Here is a 19,356-nt window from a genome sequence, read left to right on the forward strand (position 1 = left end):
TAAGTTGCTTCCATAGACATTTCCATATCTAGTGAGTGAGTGCTATTAGCAATTTATATGTATATGTGTGTGTGTGTGTGTGTGTGTATAACTTCATGTATCCCTAGGTGAAAAATGACATATCTACCTACAAATAATTTTTGCATATGATATGAGACTAACCTAACTTGCTTAGTTAGTGGGGATTTCTTTGCTCACCCACCTAAGACTGATCTACTCTTCAATTGTTAATATATGGCTTGTTAGAGTTATAAAGACTTTTTGATTGCCTTGGAATGCACAAAGTTCTATAAAATCTTGCTTGAATATTGTAAACTGCTAAGTTTAAATAAATTTTAAAAAGACTAAAAAAAATGCCAAAATAATCTTGTGCTAAAAAGTAGACAAATAACAATAAAATGAAAAATCAACATGGAAACTATTGGCTAAGAAAATCCATATTTATGGAGCAATTACGAAAATGGTCTTAAACAATGCTTTCTATGCCTCAGATGTGACCATGTTATGAGCTGCCCACTTGTTGGGCCTAAGAATCAAGTCTAGTTTAGCACTACTTAAACTCTCCCCAGTAGTTGGGTGTGGTAGTGAATAACAACTCAAACCCACTGCATGAATAAATCCCTAGGTCTATGAGAAAGACTGAGCTCATTATGGGATAACTGGAACTTTAAGTTCTGTTTCTGTATGGGTTAGATTTCAGCAGATTTAGTGATGAGTCCATTAGAAGCCTAAAGTTATTGGAGGAAGATATCATACATACAGTAAACAAAAGAGCTCAGATGTGAATTTGAATTCTGACCAGGCTACTTTCTTTGAAACAAGAACATCTCAAAGTCTCAGTTGCTTTGGGTGTGAAATATAGATGATTGTATTGTAACTTCTTCACTGTGTTGTTGTGAAACTTATGTGAAGTATGAATTAATTCATATAAGTAATTCATCATTATTTTTGTAGAACTGAGTAAGTTGACACTCGTAATATCACTTTGCTGTTATTATGTAATCATGGAAAACAGCCAGTAGCAATAAGGTGCTCAAGTTTTTTTTGTTTCACTCCAAGTATTATATACAAATTATCTCCTTACTTCTTCCTGTCACCCGATCTTGCCTTCACCGCCTGACCACTCACTATTTTTCTCCCCTCTTTTATTTTTTCTTCATTTAAAAACTGTACACAAATGGTTTGTAGTTTATATTGATGTAAAATTTTTTTTAAATCCTTGCATTCAAGGAGCCTGTTAAAAGTTTGTGGAAATGAGTGAGTGAAAGGCCTATACACAAATTTCGACTTTTTTCACCAAAATGAATTTAATTCTGTTTTTTTTTGTTGTTTTATTTTGTTTTGTTTTGTTTTTGTTCTTCCCTGATAAGCCCTTTGGAGTCCTCTTGCAATGACAGCTGGTCAAGATCTATGGTGGGTGCTAAGATCCAATAAAAGGCTGAACATTTGCTTTTCTGGAGTTTTAGCTGGAGAGACACAAACAAATAATTATAATTCATGGTGAGAATTACAAAAGAAGTGTACATTGTATCATGGCAGTATGAAACAAGAAATAAATAACTCTCTTCTTATTCTTTTCCAACTGGGAAAGAACTGTTAAGGACCAGCAAGGATGTTTGCCAGGCAGTCACAATGTTAAATACCATTTTAACAGATTAAAAAACAGGAAGAACAGTGTTAAGGGTAGGCTACATGGTTTGGGAAACCATAGTAACTTTACGAAGAAATGCATTCAGGTAGATATTAGAACATTAGTCTAGAGCCGCTGGACAAAAACTGTGTGTGAAGTTTGCAATTCAGGTAAAAGACATAGATGCTACATATTAGAATAACTACTCTGGCAGGAACAAGGAGAAGGAGTTGAAAGAAAAAGCCTTTGAGATTTGAGACAGCAAGCTCGATACAGTTACAAACACCCAGAAAAACCAAAGGAAATAAAAAAGACAACCCAGGGCAGAGAGCTGAGAAATACTGGAGATGTTTTCAACTGCAAGTAAGAGAAGATCCAGTGAAACCTACTTGAACAATCAAAGCAAGTCTGTGAGACATGAAATAATTGGATTGGTTCAATGAATGCTCAGTTGTTTTACTAATTCTTCTCTCTGCTCTTTGACTTGTGCTCCTGGACTGGCAACCCTGCTGTGCCCAGTGTGGTGCAAGGAACGAAGTTACCACATATAGAATCAGCAATCTTGATCCAGAGAAAAGGAGCTATTTTGTTCCACATACAACAGAACTGCAAAAAGTTGAAGAAAAGTGGCATGAAATGTTAAGCTGATTTTTGTGCGAAAATTATTTTAAAGATTTAGTTATTTAAATAATTGCAGAGAAACAGAGGTGGGGCAGGGGGAAAGAGAGGAGTTATACACGACTTGCCAGCTTCTGATCTCAGTCGCTCACGGCCCGTCCCAAGATTAGATTCCGAAGAAGGGCTGTAGAAGTCATTCATATGAGCTTAAACAGTCATTAAACAATATCTAACAAACAAACAAACAAAAAAACCCTTGAAATACTAGTGTATCTTAAATGGAATACAGAATTGGGCCTGGTTTGAATGAAAGCAGAATATTCACTAAATTATTGACCTAAATTGAGCACGTTTGGGAATAATATGTGCATATTCAATAGTTTTATCTCATTTATCAACAAAATGGCATTACTATGATTACCACCCTTAATGCAAAATAAAAATTCTACTTCAGAAGCAATTATTTTTAAGGCAGAACAAATGTAAGTTTCCTTCTATGTAAAGTTCTATAAACATGGAATTTATTATTTTTTCCTAGTATATTCACCATAAATCCTTAAAGTTGAAAGAATGTATTTACCATGACCTCAACATCTAGACGTCTCTTTCCAAAGCAATCAGTTTTGAAATAATTCTCATCAGAATTGCTGAAAAAAATACTCAATAAGGGTACTTCAGTCTCTTCTTATAGCAAGAGGCCTATTTCTAAAGATGCGTTGCTATGTTACCAATGCACCGTCCTGTACTATAAGCAGGAAGAGAGCTGTTTGAAATTAGCTTATATAAAGCCAATAATGGGAAATATTAAATTTGAAACAAGTCCTGCAGCATCTGGCTGTAGCCACATTTTTATTTTCTCTTTTTCAAATAAATGAAATATTTCTTCCCTTATTCATTTTCTATTGTTTTCAAAGACAATACATTCAGTGTCTTTGAGTAATTTTAATCACTATATATATATTGTATATATATTACATCTTAGTTCTCCACCCTTCCTGTCCTTTTATATTTCTACTGCATTTTATTTATTTTTTTGTTTTTTTTTACAATTTTATTTAGGCTGGGATTTCCCCTCCCAAACTCCCACCCCCTGTCAGATTTTTCCCATTTTGTTACGATAGTGTGGTCCTTCATAAGGAATCATAATTCTCTCAGTCTCTTAATTAAGCGTATCCCCACGTTGTTGGTACAAAGTCAGTCCAGCATCCCATTGTCTACACACCTACTGCATTTTAGATGAAGAAAATTTAACTTGAAACTTTGTAAATAAAATTTACCTCTCTCTCTCTCTCTCTCTCTCTCTCTCTAAATTTTTGAGGAAATCTCCAAATGGTGTAGCTAGCATGAGACATTGACACTAATTATATTAAAAGTATTGAGCCTCAGAAGAAATATGAGTGCCAAGTAATAAGGTTTCAGTTATAGCCTTGAAATTTTGATGATTCAAGAGTATAAATATGATTCTGGGGCGAAAAAAAAAGAAGAGGAACTGGAGTCCAGTGTGAGCATGTATGGCATAAAAAGCTACCATTTTATCCCTTTTTAAAGATTTATTTATTTTTATTGAGAACTCTGATATACAGAGAAGAGGAAAGACAGAGAGGAAGATCTTCCATCCACTGATTCACTCCACAAGCAACCTCAACGGCCGGAGTTGAGCTGATCTGAAGTCAGGAGCCAGGAGCCTCTTCTAGTCTTCCACATTAGTGCAGGGTCCCAAGGCTTTGGGCCATCTTCCACTGTTTTCCCAGGCCACAAGCAGGGAGCTGGATAGGAAGTGGGGGCTACTGGGATAGGAATCAGCACCCATAAGGGACCCCGAGGCATGCAAGGTGAGGACTTTAACCATTAGGCTACCACACTGGACCCATTTTATCTCTTTTAAGTTAATTACTTGCTAATATTTGTATTAATATAAAGAAAGCAGGTTTCATAGGTACAGTTGTTGGAAGATAGTCATACTTCCCAGGTGCGACAGCTGCCATGTACTGCTTCCCTATTGACAGCTGTGGAAGTTCCTGATCCATGATCCCGTGTGATGAGCCTCTTGGTGGGATATGCATCGTTGGTACAAGGCAGAAATTCTGCTTTGAAGGTGAAATGGCTAATGTTGCTGTTCTGTTTATTTGGTAAGAGACAACCTGAAAAACTGTATGGGATCTGCAAGCATATAGCTAACTCATTTCCAAGTTTTACAATACAAGCATAAATCAAAGGTTCAGAGCTGCCCCACTCTCTTAGGGAGAGTCAAACTTGTTACCTGTAATCTCAGGTGAGATTTCCAGGTACCAGGAATCTGTATTTCCTCATGGAGAAATGAGAATCAAAATTGCCTGAGTATTGCAAGAGGAGAGTATGATGATTAATAGAAATTTACCAATGAAAACAATTACAGGATGTAAATTTCTTTACAGAAATGAAAGCAAAAATTATGAACATGTTATACAAAGTAGGAGTCTAAGTACTAGGCTCCTTTGTGGAGAAATTAATTTCTCAGGTTTTCCTATCCTCATTAGTCATAAAAATTTTCATACTATCCTATCCTACTTGCTGTCATTTTAGGAAATGTGTACAAACTATAAAGCTTGCTCTTATCTCTCATGAGCTTTTTATTTTATAAAGACACTTAAAAATGCCATGTCTTATGAGATACCATGTGATGACTTGATACATGTATGCTGCTACAGTGTTGAAATCAGGTAAACACATAGATGTTCTTAAGTGTTTATCATTTCTCTATGGTGCACATACTCAGTATCTTCTAGTTTTTAAAGATTCATGGTGCGTCATCTTTATCAATAGTAGTCTCATTGCTCTGCCAGAGAACACCCACGCTGAGGGAGACTTTTTCTGTATTCACATCGGATTCTTCTGCCTGCCCTGGGTATAACAACAATAGCACATCAGCAAGTACTTCTTACAATACTAGATTATTATTCCCATAGACATCCCCAAGGTCTACCCAATTTATCTGGAAGAGGAAAGAATTTAGTGAGAATATGTGGAAAACTGTATGAAAAAAATGTTAAATCACAGCTCTCATTGTTAGTTTGCTTTTACATATGAGCTTTTTGTTCCAATGGAATAGTTTAGAGTTTCTTTCCTTTTTCTTTTTCATTTGTAAGATTTACCAAAAGAGAGAGATCCTCCATCATATGGGATGCTGACGCTGTAGGCAGAGGATTAGCCTGTGAAGTGCCAGCCTCCCCCCACCATTTTTTTTTTAACAAAGGGGTAGACAGAGAGATCTTATATCTTCTGGGTTTTCCCCAAATGCCTGCAATGGCAGGATCTAGGACAGGGGTGAGGCCTACAACCCAGGATTGGAGATCCACTCTTTCCCCCTGGTCTGCAGGATCTCAATTATTTGAGTCAGCTGTGCTATCTCCAAGAAGCTGAAATTGTACAAAGAGTCAGGAGCCAATGCCAGGAACCAGATTTTCATGTGGGATGCAGGCACTTTAACTGCAAGTAGAGTGTTTTAGGGGATTATTCAAATCAGTTGTCAGATGGAATAATTTAGATTTCTCCCCAAGTCTTACCATGACTAATGGGGACAAAAGAGTAGAATAGCAACAATGTTGTTTTTATTTTATTTGAAGCAGAGTGAGGGAAGAGAATGAATGAATTTCCATGCACTGGTTCACTGATGTCGGCTCCAATGCTGACATCACTGAGGGCTGAGCTGGACCAATGCCAGAAGGCAGAAAATCAATCTGGGTCTCCCAACCGGACGGCAGCGACCCAAGGCCTTGAGCCATCATCTCCTGCCTCCCCTTTCTAATTAACTGCACACATATTCTTCCAGTTATTAGTACTGAAATCTTTGGAGTTGTTTTTGATTTTACTGTTTAACTCAGTCTCCTCAAATAATTTGTCATTAATTCTGCAGATTTACCTGCAGTATTTGTCCTGAAGCTGTTATTATTTCCACTGTTACCATCAAATGTAAGAACTCATCACCTAGATTACTGGCTTTCTTCACAGTAGGCTTAACTGGTCTTCCTGTTTTCAGCCTTGTCTCTATTTTCATAGACTATTCCCAATTCATCAGGTGATGTTTTAAGAATCTGTTAGACCATGTCATCTTTCTACTCAAAAAAAAAAAAAAAGAGAGCCATTCAAAGTGAAAACCAAAATATTCACAATGTCTTGAAAGAGCCTATTTTATTTGGTCTCTAACTCATCTATGACTTCAGTCATTCTTCCTTGTGCTGAAGTATTGCATGTGTTTCATCCTCCTTGCTATTTCCTAAAATGCAAAGACTTTCTCCCTACTATGATTTGAATACTTCCCCTAAAGTTCATAAGTCCCAAATGCAGTGGAGAGAGTAGGGTCCTGGCAGGGTGGGTGTGGACCATGAGAATTCCGCCTCAAGCATGGGTTAATGCCATTATCTTGGGAATAGGGAAATTAACATAGGAGTGGGTTCCTCCTTAAAGGATGTGTCCGTGGCCTCTTTCTTGTTCTCTCCCCAACTCCAGTTCATACTGTTCCACTTTTGGCCATGAAATGATGCAGCAAACAAACAAACAAAAAACCTTGCATTATGTTAACATCTGATATTAGAGTTCCTAATCTTCAAAAGAGAGATCCAACACATTCCTGTGCATTATAAATAACCTAGTTTCTGATGTTTTGTTGTAGTAACACAGATTTGCTGAAGCAATTCCCACCTTAGGGTTTTTGTATAGACCTTTTTTTTTTCTTTTTTATTATAAATAATACATATTTATTAAAAATTCAAATACAGAAATAAAAGCACAATATCCCACCCAGTATACAGACAGCCACATAAATCCCATTCCCTCTAATCCCATTCCCCAGAGGTTATCACTGTGAACAAGTTAAAGTATATCCTTTGAAACATTTTCCTTTGTATATACAAGTATATATAAACACACATAAATGCACTTTTGCCTTTTACAAAAATGAAATCATGTAAATGTACATATTAATCTTCAGTTTCTATCTTCATTCATTCAATATACAGAAAATTCACAACAAATCTGATTATCAATCCTCTTGGGTTCGTTTTCCATTATGTAAAATTCATATTCAAGCATCAATTACAAAACTCTTGATAATATACTTCCTGCCATCTTTGAGTCTCATCTCTAACCACTCCAGTATGAAAAGACTGGAACATAAATTACCTTAAATTCTTCCTGAAACAAAGGCAGTACAATCAAACAAACAAACAAACTAGGAACACACTCTGTCATTCCTAGATTTTGGCCTTTTCACTTTGTGTTACATTCTGCCTGGACTTTGCCAGATCAGCTTAAAAATGATCTCTAGAAGACAAGACTTCCCAACTTTTTTCAAGACATAATCACTTCTCTATTTACCCCTATACTTTATAGCTAGCTTCTTAATTGTACTTATCTCACAGTACTGCAGTAATTCATTTACATGTTTTGAGTTACCTTTCTATCCAAAGGATCTGATGGAGTGTTTATCTTGGAGCAGGTACTCAGTAATTTAACTGTTGAGGAACCAATGCTTTAGGAACATTCTCTGAGTACCTACTATGTTTGTATAGACCTTTACCATTACCCAGAATTCTACTCCCCAAGATGTTCATGGGAAGCTACCCTCATCTCCTCATAAAATTGGTCTTCATCATTTTCATGTAATTATGGAGTTTTTCTTAAAGTGATAACTATTCGGTAGAAAACAGTAAATGAAAGCAATTCAATGTTTGCTAAGCATCTTTAACATTTTAAGAAGATTTATTTTATTGGAAAATCAGATATACGGAGAGGAGGGGAGACAGAGAGGAAGATCTTCCATCTGATGATTCACTCCCTAATGGCCTCACTGGCCGGAGCTGAGCCAATCCAAAGCCAGGAACCCAGAGCTTCTTCCAGTTCTCCGACACGGATGCAAGGTCCCAAAGCTTTGGGCCACCCTTGACTGTTTGCCCAGGTCACAAGCAGGGAACTGAATGGGAAGCGGGGCCGCCAGAATAAGATTTGGTGCCCATCGCATGGGGTCCCGTCGCATGCAAGGCGAGAACTTTAGCAACTAGGCTTCTGCACCAGGCCCATCTTCAAAATTTTAAATGACTTATTTTGTTTACTTGAAAGACAGGGTAACAAAGAGGGGGATACAGAGACAAAAAGAGATCTTCCACCTGCTGTTTGATTACCCAAATGGCTACAATGGCCAGAGCTAAACCAATACGAATCCATGAGACCAGAACTTCATCTAGATTTGTCACATATGTGGGTGACAGGGCTTGAAACCTGAGTCTCTTCCTCTGCTTTTCCAGGCGCACATGCAGGGAGCTGGATCAGAAACTTCTAGAAATTGAGCTAGCACTCTGAGATGCAATCATTGCATGTGTAAACTTAATGCACAGAGCCACTGCAGCAGCCTCAAGTATCCTAATTGAATTTTTTTTCATGGTATGTGTCCTTAGGCTCAGGGATGTCTCCTTCTAATCTCCCCTGCACTTCCCACCACTGTTTTCCCCTGTATTATAATAATAGTAGAGTCCTTCAGTTACAGTCACAAGTCCATCATTCAGCAACTTAAGTGTATACTGTCATTGTAGTTATAGATAAGTATCTAAATTTTTAAAGAAAATGGAATGGGTCTGGCTCAGTGGCTAAATCCTTACCTTGCAAGCCCCAGGGTCCCATATGGGCATCAGTTCGTGTCCCAACTGCTCCACTTCCCAAAAAAGCACTGGGTCCCTGCACCTGTGGGGAAGCTCCTGGCTCCAGGCTTCAGATCGGCTCAACTCCAGCTGTTGCGGCCACTTGGGAAGTGAAGCAGTGGACAGAAGATTTCTCTCTCTGTCTCCCTTTCTCCCTGTAAATCTGAATTTCCAATAAGAAATTCATGAATTCATTTTAAGAAATTCATTTCAAGAAAAGATGTATTTATTTTTGTTGCAAAGTCAAATATATGTAGAGTGGAGGAGAGACAGAAAGAAATATCTTCTGTCCGATGAATCCCTACCCAACTGACCACAACAGCCAGTGCTGCGCCAATCCAAAGCCAGGAGCCAGGAGCTCTTTGTCACCTTGAACGCACTGGGATACCATATGGTTACCGGTTCTAATCCTGGCCCCTGCTTCCCATCTTTTTTTTTAAGAGTTTAATAAAAAATAAAATGGAAGCATATTTTTCAACATCAGTAACATTTTTTAAAAGATTTTATTCATTTTATTACAGCCAGATATACACAGAGGAGGAGAGACAGAGAGGAAGATCTTCCATCCGATGTTTCACTCCCCAAGTGAGCTGCAACGGGCCAGTGCGCGCCGATCCGATGCCGGGAACCTGGAACCTCTTCCGGGTCTCCCACGCAGGTGCAGGGTCCCAATGCATTGGGCCGTCCTCAACTGCTTTCCCAGGCCACAAGCAGGGAGCTGGATGGGAAGTGGAGCTGCCGGGATTAGAACCGGCGCCCATATGGGATCCCGGGGCTTTCAAGGCGAGGACTTTAGCCGCTAGGCCACGCCGCTGGGCCCAACATCAGTAACATTTTTAAAGAACCTTCTTAGTTTATCCTCTCAGATTTCATTGCTTTCATAAACATGGTGTCTAGGTCTCTCTCCATTCCATCCCTTCCCCTTTCCTCTGGGGGTGGGTGTGGGGAAAGTCTTTCCATTCTCTCATATTCCTCAATTGTTTCTATATCCTCTATCAATCTCTTCACTAGAGTGTCCCCCCAAAGGCTCATGTGTTTAAATCTTGGTTCCTTGAGTATAATATTAATGGCTAATTGCTTAAGGGTGGAAATTTAATTCGACTATAGTGTTTAAAGGCAGTGTCTTTTGGAAGTGATTGGATTGGGTTAAGTTGCTAAGGTGGAGCCATCATGTTCCAGTTGTGGTGATTTTGTAAGGGGAGACCACGTAGATACAGATGAGTGTGCGGTTTCTCCATCCTAGGTCGTCATGTGATGTATCCTGTGGATGTGTTTCACTGCTCATTCTGTTCAACAGACTCCACACTAGTTGGGGTCACCCAATCTTGGATTATGAACCTCCAAAAACACAAGCCAAAATAAACCTTCCTTTTGAAGTTGCTTATCTTAGGTATGTAGCTGTTAAAATAAAAAGTTAACAATGCATCTGCTCTTCATTATATACAATCTTTTAGCCTCTTTCAATTCCATACTTTTGGTTTTTGCTTGTCTGATTATTTGACATATGACCTGCAAAGGAAATACCTGGTTCTAGCCCAGCAAACCAGTATCTTCATACTTGTAAAAGGAATTTTACAAATGCCTGTAATTTATGAGGATTTCTTTTTATCCCTGTTGGCTTGGTAGCAAGTGATTAGTAAGAAAGATTTCAAAAGATTAACTGCGGCCTAAGCTAGATTTTTAAAAGCAGAGAAGATTATCTGTAGATAAAACATAAGGCATTTAGGTTATGAAAAAAATGTAAACCTAAATGTTAAGTCTTTTGGTAGTTTGCCCAACTAAGGCAATATGATATCTTTGAAGAACAGGAAAAAAACAGGCTGAATAAATGGTACGCAACTGAGTTACCTGATTTTTAAGAATTGAAAGAGAAGCATAAACAGAGAAAACTAATCTGAATATCATTAGCAAATTATTTCATTGGTGTATTGATTGTTTATTGAGTTTATTTAATCCCAAACTATTTCTTCTCCAGTATCTTCAATTTTAGTAAAAAGCAACCTCATCCTCCTAGCTGCTCTTGCCAAAATTCTTGAAGTCCTTCTGAAATCTCTTATTTTTTCCCTTATAATCCTTATCAATTTCAGGAGAAAATCTCATCTTGTTTCTCTTTGAAATACACCTAGCATCCAGTCATGACTCAGGTCTTCTTAACTGTGGCCTGATCTGAGTTACTGGACTTCTGTGGTGGCTTTCTCACTGATCTTCCTGTACTTACTGTTGCTCCTTTTCTCTTCATTATCATCTTATATAAATATCTTCTGAATTTAATGTATGAGATAGAGCTTTCATTTCTTTACTTACAACTTTGCAAAATTTTCTCATGAAAAAAAAAATCTCGTAAAGTCCTAAAAGCCATACATTAGCTTGATCTTTGCTTGTCCTTTCCTCTACATGACTTCGTTTATCTACTTGTAATTCCTTGCATGGAATGAGTATACTTCTCATCTCAGGCTCTTCATATAAGCTGTCCTCTCAACATTTTTCAGTTGTCAACACAACATTCATTCCCTCACTTCCTTCAGGCATCTAAGAACTTTCTCTACTACCTTGTAGGAAATAGAAATTCCCTATTTTCTTCTCTATCTTCTCCACCCCCCTCACTACTTTCACTGACTCATAGGTCACATAGTAGCATCTTATTCTTCAAGAAGGTTCTTGATTTTCTTATTCACTTCTTCAGTGACACATTAGTCATTCAGTAGCATGTTATTTAACTTCATAGTGTGGCAAATTCTATTTTTCTTCCTGTTGCTGACTTTGTTTTGTGGATTTTCACTTAAGGGGATGTATAGTAACTGTGTAATGAAGACTATAATATCCAGATGTAAGGATACAGTGCAATACGCATCTCTACTTCCAGATCAAAGATGGACTCCTAATGAAAGTATTTACTATATCCTGACAATAGGATGCTGGACTCTCTGCCATTGTCCATGCTTCAAAATGATGGACTTATGACTGTTTATGAAGAACTAGACTGTTCTTCATAATAATATAGGGAAAATCAGTGGGGGGAGAGGATTCTGGGAGGGGTAAGGAAATCCCAGGGCTTATGGAAACATATCATAAATAATAATAATATCAATAATAATAAATGGAAAAAATATAAAAATAAAGTGGAAAAATATACTGTGTTTTCATTATTAATTTGCATTATCTTTTTATCATGTCATATGAAACCTTTCCTATTGCTGTTGTTCATTTCATTTTCCTTGTCTGTGGTACTGGATTATGTCACAAAGTTTGTAAATTCCTTAGTTTCCATTGCAGTTAACAAATATCAACAGAAATGTTTCTTTGTATTTAGTAAACAGTAGAAGCTTTAACAAACCATCAACTTGTACTGTAAGAAATATTTTTTAATTCCAGCACATATATCAAAACCCAAACCACATGTAAACTCTTTTGACTGATAATGCTATTCTTTTTTTAAAAAAAGATTTATTTATTTATTTTAAAGGTAGTATTAGAGAGAAAGAGAAAGACAGAGAGAAGAGAGGAAGAGAGAGAGAGACACACAGAGAGAAAAGGAAACAAAGAAAAAGAAAGATCTTCCTTCAACTGGCTCACTCCCTGACTCCCTGAAATAGCTACAACTGCCAGGGCTGGGTCAAGCTAAATCAGAGGCCTAGAACTCAGTCCATGCTGCCCATGAGGGTGGCAGAAGCCCAAATACTTAAGCCATATTTGCTGCATTCCCTGACACTGTAGCAGGGATCTGGATCAGTAATGATGCAGCTTGGACTCGAACCAGCACTCATATGGAATTCTGGTGCTACAAATGAGATTAATGCTGTAACACAATGTGTAGTATACATTTCTTAATCATACTGCTAGAACTGTTTCAGTAAGGTTGTATGAAGTCTCTAGTAAGATGAGACATAAGCCCCATCAGGGTCTTATGTCTTATCTGAGAAAATAGAAAACCAAACAAGTAAGTTAATTCTGAGTATGCAAGGAGCTATTATTATGAAGTAGAAGTTTTACCACAGCATAATAGATTGAAGTTCATTTAGTAAAAGAAGTCAGAGAAGATCTCTGAGAAGGAAAAATCTGAAAAAAATGAGTGGATGTGGAGGACCTTGTTCCATGCCAATGGTTCTTACAATTATAGATACAAAACTAGCACAGAACCTGGCGGCTACAAAGAGTCGTGATAATCATCATTATGGAACAATCCATCCTCAAAGCTAGTAGCCTAAGGTTACAATTTATTATCTTTCACAATTCTCTAGATTGGTTAGCCTGCGGAAGATTTTTCTTCTCCATATGGCATTGTAGAGAAGAAAATTTGTAATCATGTGGATTACAAAATTGTAATCATCTGGACACTTGAATGATCAGAAAGATCCAAGATAGTTCATTCAGATGTTTGGTACCTTGGCAACGATCACTATAAGACTTAGACTTAGGCCATTTTAGAGAGTAGCTATCCTTTAAGTGCTCAATAGACATTAAGGGAGAGAGTAAATAAAAATGGGTTAGTGAAAGAGGAGTCAGGGGCATGACTAGTATATGCAGCATTTTTGAGGAATGGAAAGCTGTACAAGCAAGTTGTGTTGGAAGGCCTGGGAAAAGTTTAGTATAGTAGGAGCTAGAGAAGAGAGCTATTGGGGTAGTGGCCAGAATTGTGAGCAAGAAATGAGCAGGCTTTGAACCTGACTACCCCTAAGCTTCCAGTTCTGTAAACTCTTCAAATCCCTTCTGCCTCACTTGTTTGGGCTGGTTTTCTGTCTTTGATTTAAGAGAACTGACTAATAGTGTGTGTGGGGGGAGGCGGACAATCATGCTGCCCAGGAGGAAAAGGTGTTGGAGGTGAACTAATCACTGGATGCAAAGCCATTTGGAAACAACCTGTTCTGTACAATTGCTGAGTATTATGATTATATGCAATGTGCAGGCTGCACACTCGCTGAGTAGGACAGATCCTGCCCATGACAGCACAATGAGAAAGGTCTGTGGGTGGATGTTCTAAATGGCTACAGAAAGTCCTTTCCATAGGCATAATTGACACTGAAAGCCAGTCATCCATCAGTAGTTCTGTAGCCACTGGTCACGTTTTAAAAAGAAAGAATCCTCACACATCCCAACAATGTAAATCCACAAGTATCTGTTTCCATATTTCTGCATCCTGCCCCAATGCTACTTTGAAAATTCTCATGTTATTAGTTGTGCAGATTTAATAAAATAATTCATATAAATGCTTGCACAGTTCCGGTTCAGAACTACTAAATTCCCTAAAAGTACAGTTTTAATTTTTGCTAATGTTCTTATTTCTAGAGTTTCAAGTGCTTTAACAAATGTAGCAAAAATATTGGGATAAAAAAGTGTTGTATCTTTGTCCTTTCCCCCTGCAAAGATGGAAATGATAAGGAAAGCTGAAGAAAATGATAACAGCCTCTTTGGGTTCTTCCCAAGCTGAAGCCCAGAGACAATAATTGTTTTATACATAAAGTTCTTGGGGAACCCAGTATAAATGAACATAGGGTTCCTTCCACAATTCCTGCACTCAATCTTTAAGGTCTAGGCAGTGCCCTGGAGAAAGTGACCATGTCCTTGATAAGGGCTGATCCCAGATGGCCAGACCTATCCTTTTCTTGTGTTTATTGTCTCTTCAATGCACCGTGCCGCTTCCTGCCATATGGCATTTACACAGGCAATCCCCTCTGCAGGCATTAATTATCACTTCCGGTATATATACACCTCTCAGCCAACCTTTACTTACTCACTGTTTTTTTTTTTTATAAAGAATTCATAGGATGAACTGAGATGATGTAGGTTCAGTAACTGGCCCATAATATGGAAATGGTTGGGTTAGGGAGCTTTCAGTGGAACCATCTAATTTCCCTTTTAATGATACATTTTTTTCTAACTCACCTAAGGCAGCATAATCTACATAGGGTTCTAGGCCAGAAAAAGTTGAAAGTTGTGTGTAACTAGAACCTCTTTGATCTTCACTTAATCTATGCCTACTTATTCTTTGAAGATGTCTTTGAGCCAAAGTTCTCTTTATTTTCTCATTTCATGAAGGACCAGAAAAGAAAAACTATACTTGTTATTATAAAAGTTTTACAGAAAAAAAGCCTGTAAATTTAGACAAGAAAAACAATCTGTCAAATTATAATAATCTGGTTATTCAGGAAATCGAGATACAGATTCAGTTACCTACTTAGAAAACATATAACTGATCCCCAAGGTAGCATACAACCAGTTTCCAGGTGCTTTTTAATGTCAGACATACACTGAGAAGTCCAGGGTGATCAATAATGACTTTGGTACTTTAATTATTTCCATGGATAGAAACATAAACAATGGACAACTCTAAATCATTAGAGTTTTGAAGAAAAGATATGTAAAATAAAGTCTCAAATATACAACTTAGTTTCAGGATGGGTCAAGTCCAAGTAACAAAATGTACTGATAACATTTACTGAGAGAGCTCTGTGTGGGCTACACATTAGCACAAGCCATTAAACCTTCCAACAGAAGGCCACCTTTGAGCAGGAAAGAATATCTTGTACAACAGGTGGAGACTCTGTGATCTTAACGTCACAAATGAAAGAAAAGAGTTGTTCAAAGAACATAATTCTGACATTCCATAATGCCAGTTAATATGAATTTAATCATCATGCCACCATGGTGATATGATAAATACATCTTGCAGAAGCAATTTAATTCTAGCCCCCAGAGAGTACTTTTTGGCCTATTTCAGTTGACAAGGATGTAACCCCTTAAAGACACCATTTTACGAAGATGAGATACAAAGCAGACTAGGCTCTAGACCTCATGGAGCTTCAGTTGTATTTGTGTGATAAGCACAGAAAAGTAGACACAATCAATAGGCAAACAATGTTGTTTATCAAGGGGGAGAGTTCTGCACATGAGCACTGTGACTGGGCCAGGGAAAAGCGGATGAGGTCAGGGAGGTGATGGCAGAATGGGATTGTAGGAAAAGAACTGATGCTGGGATTTGAGCAAAAGACTGAGAGATATTTTTAAGAGATGACTCTGGATTCTGAGTTGAGACTGATCTGTCAAAGTCTGAGATGAAAGTTGGTGAACCTGTGAGGTTCACCTCCTCCTGTGAGGAGGTTGTTGAAGCAACCCAGGGATCCAGCTGCTGGTGACCCAGCCCAAAGGACAGAAGGGTGAGTAAACACAGAGGGCTTTCCAAGACAGTTTGTAACATAAGCAGTGCATTTTTAAAGAGATTCATGAAGTATATAAGGGAGAAAATCAAAAAGAGGTGGCAAGGAAGACTCCATGCTTTCATCCTGTGACTCTGGAATTGACATATCTTAATTTCAGACAGAGAAATCAATGAGCACAGATTTGGGGAGGAAGGAAGGAGAACATTAGTGGTTTTTGTTTGGGATAGATCAGACTTGAGATGTCTAAAAGACTTCCAAGTGAAGATGTGGACTAGGCAAATGTTTTAAAAATTTAGCCAGGAGTTTATACCTGGGTATTTTTGGCATAAAGATAGAGCCATAACTTTCAAAGGATTGACTAAGAGAACAAATACAGAGAGAGAAGAGGCTATGTGTCTGTGTCATAATGCTGCTCTAACGAATTTCTATGACCTAAAACAGAACAGTTTGTAATATTTCAGTTCTAGAGGTTGAAAGTTTTCAGGAGATCTCACTGAGCTAACATCAAGGCATGATAAGAAGTAGGTTCCTGTTCAGCGATTCTAGGAAATCATTATTTTCTTATTATCTGTTTCAGCTTCTAGTACTAACTTCCCATGTCTAGGACCCATCCAGAGAAGCCAAGGTTACATTCTTGTTTCATAATCCTTAATTTACTACCATTGCAAATTTCCTTTGGCCACGGAAGAAAACATATCCTCAAATTCCAGGGCTTAGCATGTGGACACTTTCTTTTTTTAAGGGATGGTATTATACTGCCTACAATATTATTGAGGTCCATTGAGAACACAGAACTTCAAACTCTACTCAGATTACTGGATCAGAATTTCTGTGGAATTATGTCCAGGAACCATTTTTTATAACAAGCTCTTCTTCCTATGTATTCCATTGACATGGCGATGAAAACAATTGATATGAATGCTTGGAAAGTATCTGGTGTCACTTCACCAAGGCCCTCATCCCTGTGAACCAAGGTGACACCATGGGGCATCAACAGTTCTCTTAGAGTTCCTGCCCCTTTGTGGCATGTTACATGAGAGGGTGACAGTTCCTTGCCAAGGGGCCCATTCAGAACCTTACTGGTCAGAGGGACCAGACTGGAGCACAGCAGCAGGTTTCTCAACCTGTAGAAATCCAAAGGCAGAAGTTGTAGGGAGCCTCCTTATCAAGGTTAACTCAAAAAGCACTCAGTTCATAAGGTCTTAAAGAGAAATAAAATTTCCCTACAAATAGACAAGAGAAAAAGACTTTAGGATTTGGACGTTTTGCTTCATAAATGTTTGAGAAAGTCCCAAGTCACAAGATGTGATTTTAAAACCACACTAAAATCTAATGGTGGTTTTTGTTTGTTTGTTGTTACTATTTATAAGGAACTAATATAAAGACAAAACTGTTAACAGTGAAGGTCTGAGAAAAGATATCCAATAAAATAACTGATTGAGTGATTGCATTGAAATTAGGCAAAATAAAGTTAATCTAAAAAGTGTCAAAATTCAGGAGGAATTATATAAATTGATAAATGTGTATATTAATGGAGAGTAAATAATGATTTAAATGTGCAGTGAAAGTACAGTAGGACTCCAAATGCATGGCCCAAAAGCTGATTGAAATAGAAAAATCCAGATAATCTTTGTGGTTTTATTTAAAGGAACATATTTAATGCATTTCAAAAGTGTGATTCTAATGTAGATACTTCCTGGTTCCGTCCTTCCCTTCTCTTCCCTTCCTCCTTTCCCTCTCCTCTCTTGTCCTCTCCTCGGCTCAGTCCTCTCCTTTCTTTTCTTTTCTTTTTTTTTTAATTTTTTGAGATAACACAAGGTCTAATGTTCTACTAAATAAAGAATTCAGCAAAAGTAAAATGACTTGGTTCAGCAGGGATATAGGCAAAGTGTATAAGTAAATTTTAAAAAGGCTGTTTATACCCAGCATAAATATAAATAATGGTCAGTATGTTAATGATAGGAAAGTTGATGTCTGCAAATGTCTGGGTTTTACTCCTTGACAGTTTTCGCTTACAGGAAGGAATTCAAACTCTAACATAGGCTTTCTAAATCTTTATGACTTAGGAGAATGTACTTCCATATGAAAGTTTAATTCAGAAAAAGAGAAAACAAAACAAACATCTGCCTTCAGGTCCTCCACCACCAGAGGTAGCTCATTACTTTCCAAGGTTCAGCGAACACCTTGTTTCTTTCTTGTATGCAGCTGCCCCCATTTGTGTACACATACACCTGCTTATCCACTACGCTGATGGGGTCATGCCATTTTTCTTTGAAATCCATTTATATCAGTATTAAGAGTTTTACCTTACTCTTTTTAACTGGCTTTGAGTTTGGATAGACCACAATATATGGAAGATATCAGGATGATCAGGATGATCTTCCTAATTGCCTGTTGTATGGCCATGCACTGATTACTCAGTCTCTCTAGGCCCTTCTTTCCTTGCAGTCCATGAAAATACTGATTTTTATTTACCTCCTGACTGAGCATGGTTTAAGTAGGTGGAACATGCAAAACACTTATAAAAATGCCTTTCATAAAGTGGGCCCTGAATTATGTTGACGCCTTTTAATATTTTAAGCAATGACTAAGCAAACATCCTTTCACAGATCTCTTGGAAGATAAGCGCAGTTATGTTTGCTAGGTAGATTGCTAGATGTGAAATAGCTTATCACAATAAATATATACTTAAAGGTGTCATCGGGACCGCAGAATTGCCTTTTAAACAACCTTCAGCTGTCGACATGCTAGCAGTATTTTATAAAGATGATCATTTCCCAATATCTTCACGGAGGAGGACGATTCACTTTTGGAGCTACTTAAACATTGGGAACACCATTTCTGTTTTGATATTTCTACACATTTGAATCCCTCATTTGCAAATCACAATTTTAACACACCTACATTACCCAGTTTGATCTGCAGCTAAAACATCACCCATTAGAACTAATCAGAGGAGCACAAGTGAGTGAAGAGGCCAGGTCCAGGGATGCTGAGGGACAGAGGCATGACTGTAGGCAGCAGCTCTCATCAGGGCTATTCTGCCACGTTGCTCTAAGAGGTGCCCAGGACACTTTGCTTAGATTCTATTCCTCAAACTGTCCTAACTTCTGGAGCCCCAAATACATCTCAATAAGTCTCATTTCTGTTTAAATTAACTACTATAGATTCTTATCTGCAACCAGTAACTCTTTCATGGATTCACGAAAATCTTCATAAATAACATATTTCAAATTTTTGCCCTTTAGTGGGAGAAGTTTATTTCGTTATTCTTAAAGTATGTAGG

Source organism: Ochotona princeps, chromosome 19, assembly GCF_030435755.1.
Source record: "Ochotona princeps isolate mOchPri1 chromosome 19, mOchPri1.hap1, whole genome shotgun sequence".
NCBI classification, from domain to species: Eukaryota; Metazoa; Chordata; class Mammalia; order Lagomorpha; family Ochotonidae; genus Ochotona; species Ochotona princeps.